This window comes from Ambystoma mexicanum, chromosome 5q (assembly GCF_040938575.1).
Source record: "Ambystoma mexicanum isolate Mex_15411 chromosome 5q, UKY_AmexF1_1, whole genome shotgun sequence".
Lineage (NCBI taxonomy): Eukaryota > Metazoa > Chordata > Amphibia > Caudata > Ambystomatidae > Ambystoma > Ambystoma mexicanum.
The window spans coordinates 961948720-961962109 of NC_090933.1; positions in this window are offsets into that span (position 1 = coordinate 961948720).

Below are 13390 nucleotides of genomic sequence, written 5' to 3' on the forward strand. Positions count from 1 at the left end.
TGCTTTGAGTGGACCCTAAGTGAATTACTGTAAGAACATATTTGAAGTATAAGTCTACAAATATAGTACTTTATACTACAGTATAGTGAATTTTTAGTTCCTGACTGTTACTGGCCTAGATATATCAGTAAAGGAAAAAGGAGTGAGCCAGACATGTGATGTCATCAGTGATGTCATTCATGACATTTGTGATGTCATCTTTGATGTCCTGGGTGTTAGTCTTAGCAGTGCACGGTGGTGGCGTGAGTTATGGTTGCTTAGCTTACCATAACTGGCGAATTTCAGGTTTTTTTTCGATTTTACTTGGAACCATAACGTCCCTTTAACAAAGTTTTTTCACAGAATTTCATAGGTTTTTAGTAGCGCAACTTAACCATAACATCCCTTTAACAAAGTTTTTTCATTGAATTTCATAGGTTTTTATTAGTGCAACTTAACCATAATGTCCCTTTAACAAAGTTTTTTCAGTGAATTTCATTGGTTTTTATTAGTGCAACTTAACCATAACGTCCCCTTAACAAAGGTTTTTCATTGAATTTCATAGGTTTTTATTAGTACAGCTTAACCATAATGTCTACGAACATCTGACTTAATTGCAGACCTTCCGGAGAGTGCCACATGACCCTGTGCTGGCGCGTGGCATGATGACGTGTCCGAGAACCCGTACGCACTTCACGATAAGATCTGTGCTTCGCGGACAGTTTGGAACTGCATTTTCTACTTATCTGGGAACTTTCAACTTCAAAATTTCCCTTGCACAGCTCCAACACCTATTCCTACTCATCCATTAACAATCTAGTACACAGTACATACTTTTAGCAAAACTGCTATTTATCTTCAAATAGAATCCGCTAATGCCATCCCTCCTCCCCAAGAGACACCACCACTGCTGTAATCAAGGAGCATGAGAAACACTGCCCTCTACCTTACATATAACACACGCACAACATTTTCCCCTGTCCACCTGCCCCTCCATATTAGTGTTTGGTGCAACTTCCCTCATTTCCCTCCCCACCTTTTGTTCTAAGCTCTCCTGCCAAAAAGAAATGCATCCAACAACAAAATAAATGTTCCTTTAGGAACCACCTTTCACAGTTAAAAAATAAAACTAACAAAAAAAAGACGTATAGACTCCATCTACTTTATATTTCTCACTAAAGTACACAGACTCAATAAGATTTTCCAACATTTCCATTTGCATTTTGTGTTATGCTAATGGTAATATTCTGGCGTTCATCCTGCGTTGCAGGGACTGGAACGGTGGATACCGGCCCAGCATCCCACGTTATCAGCCCAAGCGAAGCGAGGGTGGATAACGTGGTCTCTGGACCATTATCCCCCAATTCCAGCCCCAGAAATGGGGGATGAAGGCCATTAGCAGCTTAGGTTCCCAAAGCGGGAACCCGGTGTACTAAAAAAGAGGATTTTCCTTTCTACACCGGGACGCCTGTGTTTGGAAAATCATTTATATCTAGATCTATTATCAGTATGCCAAATTAAGTGTAGATTCGTCATATGGCACCTCATTTATAAGCCTTTACATTATTTTGGCATACCCCTCTAATTTTGCCCCCTCATGACAGAATCCCACCAAATTTTGTAAACTCATTCGGAATCAGGTCAGAAATATCCCATCCAATCCTCATCACCCCTCACCTCCACAGAGATTATTTGATAAGTTTGACATGTGCAATGCTCAGAAAATATTATTCTCCCGAGGGTTCGGGCATGTATTTTTAAACATACGTTGATCGATCGCAGAAACATTTCCAATGCACCTTTCCTCTTTTTCCTCTTTTGTACACATGCCAAATCCAGCAGCAGGGCACAGCCATCTTGTGCTAATCTTATGCGTTTCTGCATCGGCCTAAGGTGAACTGCCCTGACGGCACTAAATCATATGCCCCGCCCCTGAGCCTCACATCACCAAACCTAGTCATATTCTCTGCCTTTCTCAGTGACATTCCTGGCCAGCGTAGCCAAACACGCCCAGTAATCACCTACGTGACGTGACGCAGAAGCTGGAAATCAACACACATCGTCTCACAACACAGCACGTCACAATTTGGAATATCAAACCGTACTTTAAAAGGAAACAGCAAGACTGTAAAATTTGTAAAGTACTTTTATTTCACAATAAATGCTCCGTGAAACATCCGGCTATTGCCATATTCAATCAAATTGGAAATTTGTTTCTTTGCTTGCGATCCGAAAATGTTTATCGTGAGTTACGCGTTGTTCTTTTTGCGTACACAAGGTGTTCGTTTTGGGTAAAAGAAGCGCTTGGGTCGCACAGTGTATTCCAGGGCTTGTGCATCAACTTGGGGCTAGACCACCGGAAAGGATTTAATGTTGCTCCTAATCACTTGTACAGCGTAAGGGCATATCAGCCCTTGGCGATCGTCCCAAAAAAAGAGTCAAATATATCCAGTTGTTCACAAGTATCTGCAGCTGCCGGTTGAAGAAACCGTCAGTTGGAATCTGGAATCTATGACAATCGCAGAATGCCAGGATGTACCTGTTTCAAAAACATAATAGAAATGTGTCTCAATAGCCGATCTTTATTACAATTTATCTATTGACATATTAATTTGGCATAGAGTTTAAACTAACGATTAGCACAGACATGAAACAATGTCAACAGAGAGAAAACAATGTGGAAAGTACTACACATTTGCTTCCGAGGACATTGCTATGTAGTATGTTCAACTCTAAATGGGATACGGAAGCTGACGCTACAATTCGAGGTGCACACAGATGGCATTTTAATGAAATATTAGCATTGAACCTGGGAGAACTGAGTAGTGGTCTACATGCATCTCAATGCTGGCCTGCCCATGTGGGCGGTAGAAAGAACTTTACACACAAAGGTTATACTTGCGTTTCGTTGCAATATGCCACACAGAACAAACAAGTAGAATGTAACCCAGAAATAATGGTCAGCTAATAATAAGTTGATGCTTGTTCGGGTATAAAATCATCGAAAATCAAACTTACATTATATTCGGCATTTCCATTCTCTTGGCGTAACTCAGACCGTAACACAGACTTGGTTCGCACAAACGATTTTTCCTAAACTGAATTTACATGTTCCTTAGTCCAGTTTTGGAATTCATAACCTTATCATATCTTACATTATTACATCACTCCTTTCATTCAATTCCTTTCAGAATGGTCCCTTTCTCTCAAGGTCAAAACACAATTGAACCTTATACTGTGTGTCTGATGCGTGGGCTTCCTTAGCTCACAAGCAAAAATTCAAAGCTGGTGACCTTCACTCAGAATGAATATACATTCTTAGTTTGCAACATCTTGGCTCACCGCATCCATGAGAACTGTAATTGTGATGCACGGGCACAGGAGGAAAAATGTGGGGGCTGTCCTTGCTGGATGATCGTGGCGCTGCTGAGGGGTAGGAAAACTTTGCAATGACAGAATGAGCCCTACTCCAACATTGGAGTAGAGGGTACACAAAAAAGAGTCAAAGGGCCTCATTACGACCCAGGCGGTAAGTTACCGCCTGGGCCGTGACTTTACCACCATGGCGTAAACTACGTTTACGCCATGGTGGTTGGCGGACTTACCGCCCCATTCCGAGGTCGGCGGGGCGGTAAGTCCCCAATCCCCATTTACCCTTCCCCATTCCCATTTTTGCCCCATAGGGCATAATGGGAGTGGGGAAGGCGTTAATTACGCCACCGTAAATTACGGTGGCGTAATTAACTCCATGGTACCTTAGCGCCATGGATTTTAACACCTGCTAAAAGCAGGTGTTAAAAGCGCCATGGCGCTAAGGGACCTCGTAGTTGGCGGTAAGGGGTCGGCGCAGCTAACGCTGGCGTTAACCCCTTACCGCCAGGGTCGTAATGAGGCCCAAAGTGTTTCTAGCAATAGCCCCATCTATGCTTAGGTCACGGACTCCTTCACTTATGTAGCCTAGGTCTCATCCCTTTTGTGGGATTGTAAGGCAATTGTAAAAACTGCAGTAGTTGAAAAAAAAATTAACAAAGAGGATACATTTTAACAGATAAATAGAATGCTTTATTTGGACACTTCTTAAAAACATTGTTGATCAAAAAAACAAATGGTAATCATTTATACCTGGATTTGAACTGTTACACAAGCTCTGTTTTAGGTGGACAGGGCACGCTGGCAATGTTTTCTGACAATGTATGTGTACTCTGAACAAAATTTCACGCAATTCCATGATTATACATCTCCATCCCTTGAATGCCGAAATGCAACCACTTTGGCCTGTACTTTAGGCACATATTGTGGAACACTTCCAAATCTACTGTGTGACAGAACGCTGTGAGCCCCGTCAGATCTCTTGAGAGTTTTATCAAACACAATCTTCTCAAGTGCTTTGTGTGAAGGCGAAGATGGAATCAACCACTTCTTCTTCCGTTCCTGCACAGGACTGTTCACGAACATCCTAACTGTTCGGACTTTCACAACAAAAAAACACCTGTTTTTTGCTTAGTGCAGCCTTATCCCATCCCATCCTCATCACCCCTCACCTCCCCACAGAGTATTTGATGAGTTTGACAAGTGCAATGTTGTGATTTTAAAATGTTTTTACCACGATGTCCGTGGACACCGGACATGGATCCAAGATGGCGGGCGCTTCGAAACAATCCGACGCACCTCATGCTTCATCCCAGCCAATCAGCGGACACATCGCATGTCCGCGGACATGACACAAGCCGATTAACCAATCGGTGTCCTGTCCGCGGAGCGAACAGGGAAGTGTGTCCGCAGAGCGGACATAGATATCAAACATTTTTTGTGACCTACTTTTTGGTCGTTTTAAAAAAAAAATGACTGGATGAATTTTCACCAAATTTACACAAGCATGCTTTCGGGACCAGGCTGCTGCTCCTGCCGCAAATTTGGTGATAGTCCGTCCAGCGGTTTGGGCTGTAGGCGTGAGCAAAGTTTTTTCCCCATTCAGTCTATGGGAAAAAAAGAAATTTTGGGACCCCCCTATATGACTCCCCCCGGACCAAACCTCACCAAAATTCACTGTGGGCCATATACTTTTTTTTGCAAAGTTTGGTGTGGATTCATCCAGGGGGAGCGAAGTTATAGGCCCCCCAAAAAGTGTTCTTCCTATGGGTTTAGCAACTTAACCATAACTTCACAGCCACTACCATATATATATATATATATATATATATATATATATATATATATTATGGCAGTTAACAGTAAATCACAACGTTTTTGACACATAACTAGTTTTTGCCAAAAATTTGACATGACAACAAATGGGGATTGCAAACAAAAGCTGCCATGTGTCTGTTCCAGCTCTTAAACCAATCCTTAGAAAGGGGTTTAATTTGGGAGGACAGAAAAGGGTAACTGTCCAATCCATTTTGCGAGAAATCTGACAGAGTACTCCCCAAGATTGTAAACTTGATGGTGTCATCACTGCTATATAACGTGGATGCACTATGAGAGAAAAATGAGAGCTCCTAAAATGACCATCGTGAAAGGAGCTGCTAATACTTACCATCTGGAATTTGCGAGGAGACACCGGAGGAGATTGTGCAGAGTGCACCTGGTTTGACATGTCCTTTTCTGGGAAGGCTTAAAAGCTGATTGGGTCCTGTGGTGGAGAGCTAGGGACCATCCTTGAGAGAGGAGTGACCAGATCTCTGCCCTCTCCCTCCAGAGCATCCTGAAATGCAGCTGGCTTTCCTGAACTTTAAATAGAAGGTTTCAATGTAAGTAGACTTCAACCTTTTGCAACCCAAAGGTGGGGAAATCTGCTGTCCTTAAATGCTTTCCCTCTATAGTGGGTGGGGTGTGGGGGAGTGGAACAGTGTAGATCCTTAGGCTATTTAACAGAAAATATAAATGTAATGAATTCCCCATTTGGTGGAACACGACCGTATTATTTTTGCTAAAATTAAACATTAAAAAAGCTAATTCCCAGTGTGCGTTGAGATCTCAAGACTGTAATTTAATTGAGCAATCTTTCTGTTCATCTTCCAAAGAACAGGCCTTTAATTTGAGGGGAGTCTGAAATCCCAAATTCTTGAATCATCCCAATTTTTCTGTTTGACTTCCCTGACACAGACCAAAGTAGGGGGGGGGCAAAGGTTGGAGAAAAAACTGTTAAATCACCCTGTGCTATTTTAAAGAAAAAGGTGTCAGTGAAATGTTCATTGCCATATGCATTGTACCAATCGATAAACAAAACCTCTAGCCCTTTTAAGCGTGCATGGAAATTACAGCATTGCATATGTAATTGTTTTTGTTAATTGATCTGTTTTATTATTTCTTGAAGTGAAATTTGTAGAAAGTAAAGAATTGTGATTTGTGATCTTTTCAAATCATTTGTGCAATTTATTTATGCTGAGAGAAGTTTATAGTGTTGTGCCATGCATGAATAAAGTAGTGTTTGAAATTTAACATTTATTTGTTTATTGTATTTATTTATTTACATTTGAATAGCGCGCAAGCCCTCGGGCATCAGGGCGCTTGAGAAGAAAACCAGTTACGTGAGGCCCGTAGGCAAACCAATACTTAAATGCATCGCTTGACATAGGTATAAATATAGGTATAGACATGCATGTATCATAAAAACAACTTTTCCTTCATAGGTTACAGAGAAAGGTGCAGTTTGGTGCGGCCTGACAGAGTTTTATGCAAATAACCAGGTTTTGAGGGTTCTGCAGACGGCCCAGTAGGATTCCTCTGTTCTTAGTGTCGGTGGGAAGGCGTTCGATTGTTTTGCAGCGAGGACAGAGAAGCTCGAGCCTCCCGCTCTCATGCGCTTGAATTGTGGTTGTACCAATCTACAAGTGTAAGGGGTTCTAGTTGCCCGGTCTGTTTGGTGCATAATAATTTTTTGGGTCAGATACGATGGGGCTGATTATGATATATACCTGTGTGTGATTGTAAGTGTCTTAAATATGATTATTTGACAAATAGGAAGCCAATGTACTGCTTTCCAGGCATCTGATATATGATCAAATCTTGGGAGGTTTAGGGCAGTTTATAGGGTTTTTATTTTGAATAGTCAGATGTTTTTGTATATTGTGTGAGGATGTACCAGTGAAGAGGGCATTGCAGTAGTCCAACCTAGCTCCTACCATTGGCTGGGCAATACATAGCCAGCTCTCCATAGAGAGGTGTGGTCTAGCAGCGCTAAGGAGTTTGGTGGAATATGCTTCTGAGGAGGATAGAGCATTTACTTGGCGGGAGAGGGCGACATTGAGATAGACACCTAAGGTTTTCACAGCAGACGAGACAGTGATCTTGGCACCGTTGATGTTGAAGGCTGTATACGCAGTGTCACGTTTTTTTTTTTTTAGTACGGAATGCGGTCAAAAGAGTAGTTCCATCTTCTCATCATTAAGGCGGAGGCCATGGGTCACCATCCATGCTTGGAAGGTGGAATAGGTGGATTTTAGTAGGGCAGAGTCCTGGGTTTTTTAGATCAAGTAGTGCTGACTCAGTACTGTGGCCAGGGTGAAACCCTGACTGGAGGGCACCTAGAATACGGTTTGATTCTAGATGGCGTAGAATCTGTAAGTAGGAGGCTCTGTCCAGTATTTCAGATGGAATGGCACGGTAGTGAGCTGTCTGTAGTTGTTGGGGATGGCAGGATAGAGTGAGGGTTTTTTCAGTAACGGTAAGACCCAAGCTTCTTTGAGCAGGGATGGGACTCTACTTGTCATGAATGAGCCATTGATGAAGGCTGTGATGATTGGGGCTAGTGTGTCTGCACCGTCTTTGATTAGTGGTGCTGGGCAGACATCTCCTTTACATCTTAAGACTTTTCAAGATATGTAGTGTGTCCAGGGTGGAGATTTTGGTGAATCTGAATCGAGGGGTGTCAGAGGTATCAGACTTGATGGCGTGGCTGGCAGGGGAGTTGTAAAGACTGGTAGGGGGTGTCTGTACTTCCGCTCTCTATAGAGAGCGGCACAGAAGACCCCAGCCAAGATTCTCTATTACGGTAGCAATGGACGAGCAATCAAGGCCTAGCTTCTCAGGGGGTGATGCAGGCTGGTTCTTAAGTACAGTGTAGTCCCCGAACCCCCACAAAGGAATGTCCACACACAGTATTACTGAAAACACAGTCTTTATATAATTAATATTCAAGGGTATGTACACGATCACAATAACGCACTTTGTACTTGGAAGTCAATAATGAGAAATATATACAATTCTAAAGTGGTACCACCAATGTTATCAAATCTCATTAAAGTGCATCAACTGTACGGTTAAAATGTCACACAGATTAATAACGAGGAAACCAGCAATAGAGATAGGAAGGAACGCAAGATGGTTGAAACAGTAGGCAGAATACTGGCCCTGTACCCTAGATACAGTTCTGTGTGGAGATCCCCCCCACCTGGGAACCTGTAAAATAAGATATATCGCACAAGCCCAGTCCATATGTTCAATAGTCTCAATTCTTCCTATTAAGGTTTTAGCCCCCAATGTACCTGGTGAAGTAGAGTTCTCCGACGATGCGTCGACCAATCCTTCTTGAGTGCCTCCCTTTCAGGCGGGAGCCACAGATCATCGAGAGGTGTCGGGGAAATTGGCGTTCGGTGTCGGGGAATCAACGGCCCTTCTTGAGTGCCCTCCCTTTCAGGCAGGAGTCACGGGTAGTCGAACGTCCGACGGTGAACAGGGTGAACTACGGCAGGGAAGTACCAGCTTCGTTACTAGCGGTGCTCGTCGACGACAGAGTGTTGGCGTCCTGCAAGGAAGAGGCGTGCGGGGCACCTCGGTGACGATAGTTCTGGACCGCAAAGAGATGATGAAGAACTGTGGCCCAGCAAGGGCGTCGAGTCGTCGGCGTCTCTGTGGTCCTTAGGTGGCGGGAAACCCACCGGTGGATGCTCCTCTGCGCGTCGACGGTCGGGCCTTCTCCAGCGGGAGACAAGCGGTTGACGAAGCAGACGAGAGCGTCCGATGATCAATGGAAGTTCTTAGGCAAACGGAGCACGGCGGCTCCGGTCGGCGATGGCGGTCGTCGACAGTGGCGGACAACAGTCCGAGTGCTTCTCCTTGGAGTTCCGCAGCAGTCCCTGTATCGGGTCGGCAGCCTGTCGAAGGTCTGTCTACCAGGGAGCGTTGGCAAAGATCAGCTGTGCATGATGGTCCCTCGTAGCTCGGGAAAAGGTCGCCTTACCAGGTCCTCTCTGGGTCAGTCCTTGAGAGCACAGCAGCTTTCACATTGCGAAGGAGAGCAACAGCAATCCTTCTCATCCAGCAGGGCTTCAAGGTCAAGCGTCAGTTACTCCAGTTACTCGTAGTAGTGGACTTCAGCTTCTGAACATGATTCCTAGCAGTGAGAGGTCCCCAGATATACTGTTGATCTCCCATTCATTCCGCTGGGTCACACTCAAGCATCCAATCGCGACTACGGGCATTCATGCAGGCAGGCAGTCAATCAGGCACACGAGGTATTCAGGCCATTCACTTCTCTCCAGACACTCACAACAAGTTATGTGTATTGGGACAAGTACCGAGCCATTCAACACTCCAAGCAGCATTCATAATGGTTTCGGGCAGGGTTGTCTCAGTCATTGTGTCAACCACCAGATACTAGACACCCACAACACAGAATGCATATTCGTCACACACTCTATTTACCCAGGTCCCACCCACAGGAGGTACCCACAACATACATCACCGGGAAGGCTCCAGCCAGTCTGGCCGGGCCTTCACAACAACACCATGTATGGCACTGCCATCCAACAGCCAGTCAGGGGGAAGGGACAGACTCAGGGCTTCCCAGGACTTTGGGAAAACAAGGTAATGGGTAATAGAAAGCAAGAGGCCACAGGGGCCATCTTGTTTTCCATCAGGAATCAACGGATCCCAATGGCAGGGCCGGGGTATCCCAAAATGGAGGATACTCTGCGCACCTGTCAATTTCAGCATGGAGCTGCCACCAGCCCATACCCTACTCTGCGGGCCACCCACAGGTGCCCAAAAACATACACTAGGGGCACAGGGTTGTACCCCCACCCATGGGTGCCATAAGGGTATCCCATGGGTCAGTTCACTAAACCAAAAGAGAGAGAACTGCACCGCCAGGAGTCCCTCATGAACTCCTGTGCGGGAAAACACGACAGAACACATGATAAAAAGCAGTAAAGGACAAGGATACGGAGGCCCTGTCCCTTCGATGCATTTCCAGCATCACAGGAGTCTTGGTGGGTGTATTTAAGGTTGGATTGTCTGGCAGCTATTTTCTTTTTAAGCATGTCGATTTTTTGCAGTATAGTGTTTTGTATGCTAGTGCACCATGCAAGGTCTTTGTTCACATTGGAGACTTGGGAAATATGAGATTCTAACTCTCTAAGGAGAGTGAATAACTCTCGTGAGTCAGAGTTGGTGTTGAGTATTCTGGTGTTGATAGTGGTGGCTTTGGCTGTGACATTAGCTTGTTTATATTGCTTGGCCAGTATAGTGAATTTTATGTGTGAGGGCATCTTTAGGGGAGTTTCTCCAACAGGATTCTGCAGTTCTTTTTTTAGTCCTAAGTTTGGCTAGCTCTTGGGAATACCATGAGTTAGCATGTGATGCGGGCCTAGATTTTCTTTGGACTAAAGGAACAATAGTGTTGACAGCAACAGTTAGAGTGCTGGTGTAGAGCTCAGCTACGATTTGAGGGTCTGAGGAGTTTGTGGATTCCAGTTTGAGTGGGTGAGGGAAGGGTAGAATGTTCTCTTTGGTACGTTTTCTCGAGTTGCAAAACAGTGAGGGTGGTTGTTGCTTGGTGGAGGGTTTGGTGTGTCTTGCCAGGGGGATAGAGAGGGTAATTATGCGATGGTCTGACCACAGACAAGACGTGATGGCCTCAATGGAGATATTACAGTTAAGGTCAACTAGCCTGTCAAGTGTTTGTCCTTTGATGTTTGTGGGGTTACTGATTCGTTGGCAGAATCCTAAGGCAGAGCGTGAGTTAGCAAGAGAGAAAGCTGGTAGGTCAGTGTCCTCATTGAGTCCGAGGTTAAAGTCACCTGCGAGGGCTACTTGTGAGGTAAGCTTTAGGTTGTGGCCTAATGTGTGGAGGAGGTCTTCATCAAATATGTTGATGGAGCCCGAACGGTGGTAGATAATGTGCATAGCAATGGTGTTGGAGGGGGTGACATTTAGTTTTAGTGAGAGGGTGTTGCAAAGTTTTTTGAGCAAGGTGTTAAGTTGCCTAATGTGTAGGTTTTTGCTACCAGGGCAGTCTCCACATCTCTGGCAATGGGTCTCTCACTTCTAAAAATAGTAAAGTCAGGGGGAATGGCCAATGCTAAGGCGGGACCTTAGGGTGCGTGTAGCCACGTTTCAGTAATAGCTAGGGCGTCAAAGTCATTAACCATTAAGAGGTCCTGGATATCTAGGGCATGGGCAGGGAGTGAGCGAGTATTGATCAGAGCCATGTTGAGAGTCCGTTTTGGAGGGTTGTTGCTCTCTGGATTGGTTGTAGGAAAAGCTCTATGATGGGGGAAATGGTTATAGTTTCCGGGTCATGAGAGGCGTCAATTTTATTTGGCGTGATTACCCTCGGATAAAGGAACAGCAGGCGGGGCCGGGCACAGGTACCATTTGGTACAGGGCTATGGCAAAGAGCAACATTTGATACCTGGTAGATACATGGAACAGCATTTGGTGCAGGGCTGTGGCAAGGAGCAACATTTGATACCTGGCTGATGCATGGAAAAACATTTGGTACAGGGCTATAGCAAGGAGTAACATTTGATTCCTGGCTGATACATTTGATACCTGGCTGATGCATGGAACAACATTTGGTGCAGGGCTGTGGCAAGGAGCAACATCTGATATCTGGTTGATGCATGGAGCAACATATGGTACCTGGCTGATGCATGGAACAGCATTTGGTACAGGGCTATGGCAAGGAGCAGCATTTAATACATGACTAATGCGAGGAGCAACATTTAATACATGGCAAAGGTTCTGAGCAGCAGTTGGTACAGGGCTATGATGTGGTTGCATTTGTGGTTGTTGTGGGGCAAGAGCGAGTGTTGGTGAAAGTAACAGATTCTGTGATGAAGTTATCATTAGTGGTTGTTGTCGGAGCCGCTGTTTTAGTTGCTGGAAGCATAGAAGAGGCTGCAGTGGTCCATGATATGTTGTGGCGGGAAGCGCTCGCGTTTGAGTTTTGCTTCTTGTGGGAGGAGCTGTTTGATGATGGGGGCTGGTAGTTCCTGTTAGGCAGTTCCAGGTTACTGCGCTGACGGAGCTCAGTGGCAACGTGCTCGTTGATGTGCGGCTCTTGGTGGAGGCTTGTGTAGGGGGCACAGAGGCACGAGAGGTGGTGAGCGTTAAGCTTATTGTGTGTTCTTCTGTGTAGATCGACATAACATCTAATTCCAATAAATACAAATGTATTTCTTGTACACCGCCTGGGTCTTTGCTCATTGGTAGCTCAGCGGGAGGGATCCAAGGACCATGATATGACGCTGAAATAAGGGTGAATAAAAGAACTGACATTAACCGTTTATTGTGTGACACTTAGCTTGGGGAGGGGAAGGAAGGAACTCCCTGTTCCAGTAAACCGTTACAGTCCTGCACCCACTCGACCGCCAACCTTACTTAGTGACTGCCTGATCGGCACAGCTCAAGTAGATGCTTCAAGCCTGTAGCTACCTTCCGTTCAAACCCGACTCGACGCCAGATCCCCGCTGCAACATCACAACTGCCACGTCCTGTCTGCAGATGGTTTCTGGGGTGGCACTTGGTTACTGGGACTGCCCCTTTCATATGATGGCAGTACCCCGCCCTATATGGCTGTACCAAGCACATGATGGTTGCATTCGCAAGTTCACATCCGTCCTAGGGCATGTGATGGCAGTAGCTGGGCTTATGAGTCAGCAAGAGTCGTTAAATAAAGCCACACCTATTGGGATTGACTGTGTTGTTTTAAAACTGCTCAGCTAAATGAGCCAACGCTGTAAATCTTTCTCAATTTGGCACGACCCCAAGCCGTGCAAATCGCAGGGGTTTTGGTTTAGTAGAGTTTGGACACCAATTACACTCGAAATCACACTTTCGAATGTCGCATACACCACTACCCCACCCAGATCCTTAACCGATATGCATACTTTGAAACAGATTAGAGTGTGCATCAATCGATTTGTTAGGAACGTTTAGCGCGGAGCAAAGAGACCTAGCACTGTCAAAAACACTTTCCCGCGGGCCTAAATCACAGAGCAGTGCAAATTGTGTTTTTGCAGTGCAAAGTCACTTTGTGCTCAGCTCTAAAGGTTCTATGAATTAGGCCATTGGTGTTGTTTAGAGGTCCTTAAAAGTTTCTATTTTTTTTTTTTTTAAAAAGGCATAAGAGGGGAACCGGGTTCAATTGAGCGCCTATTGCTGCTTCGCATATATTAGTGTTAAC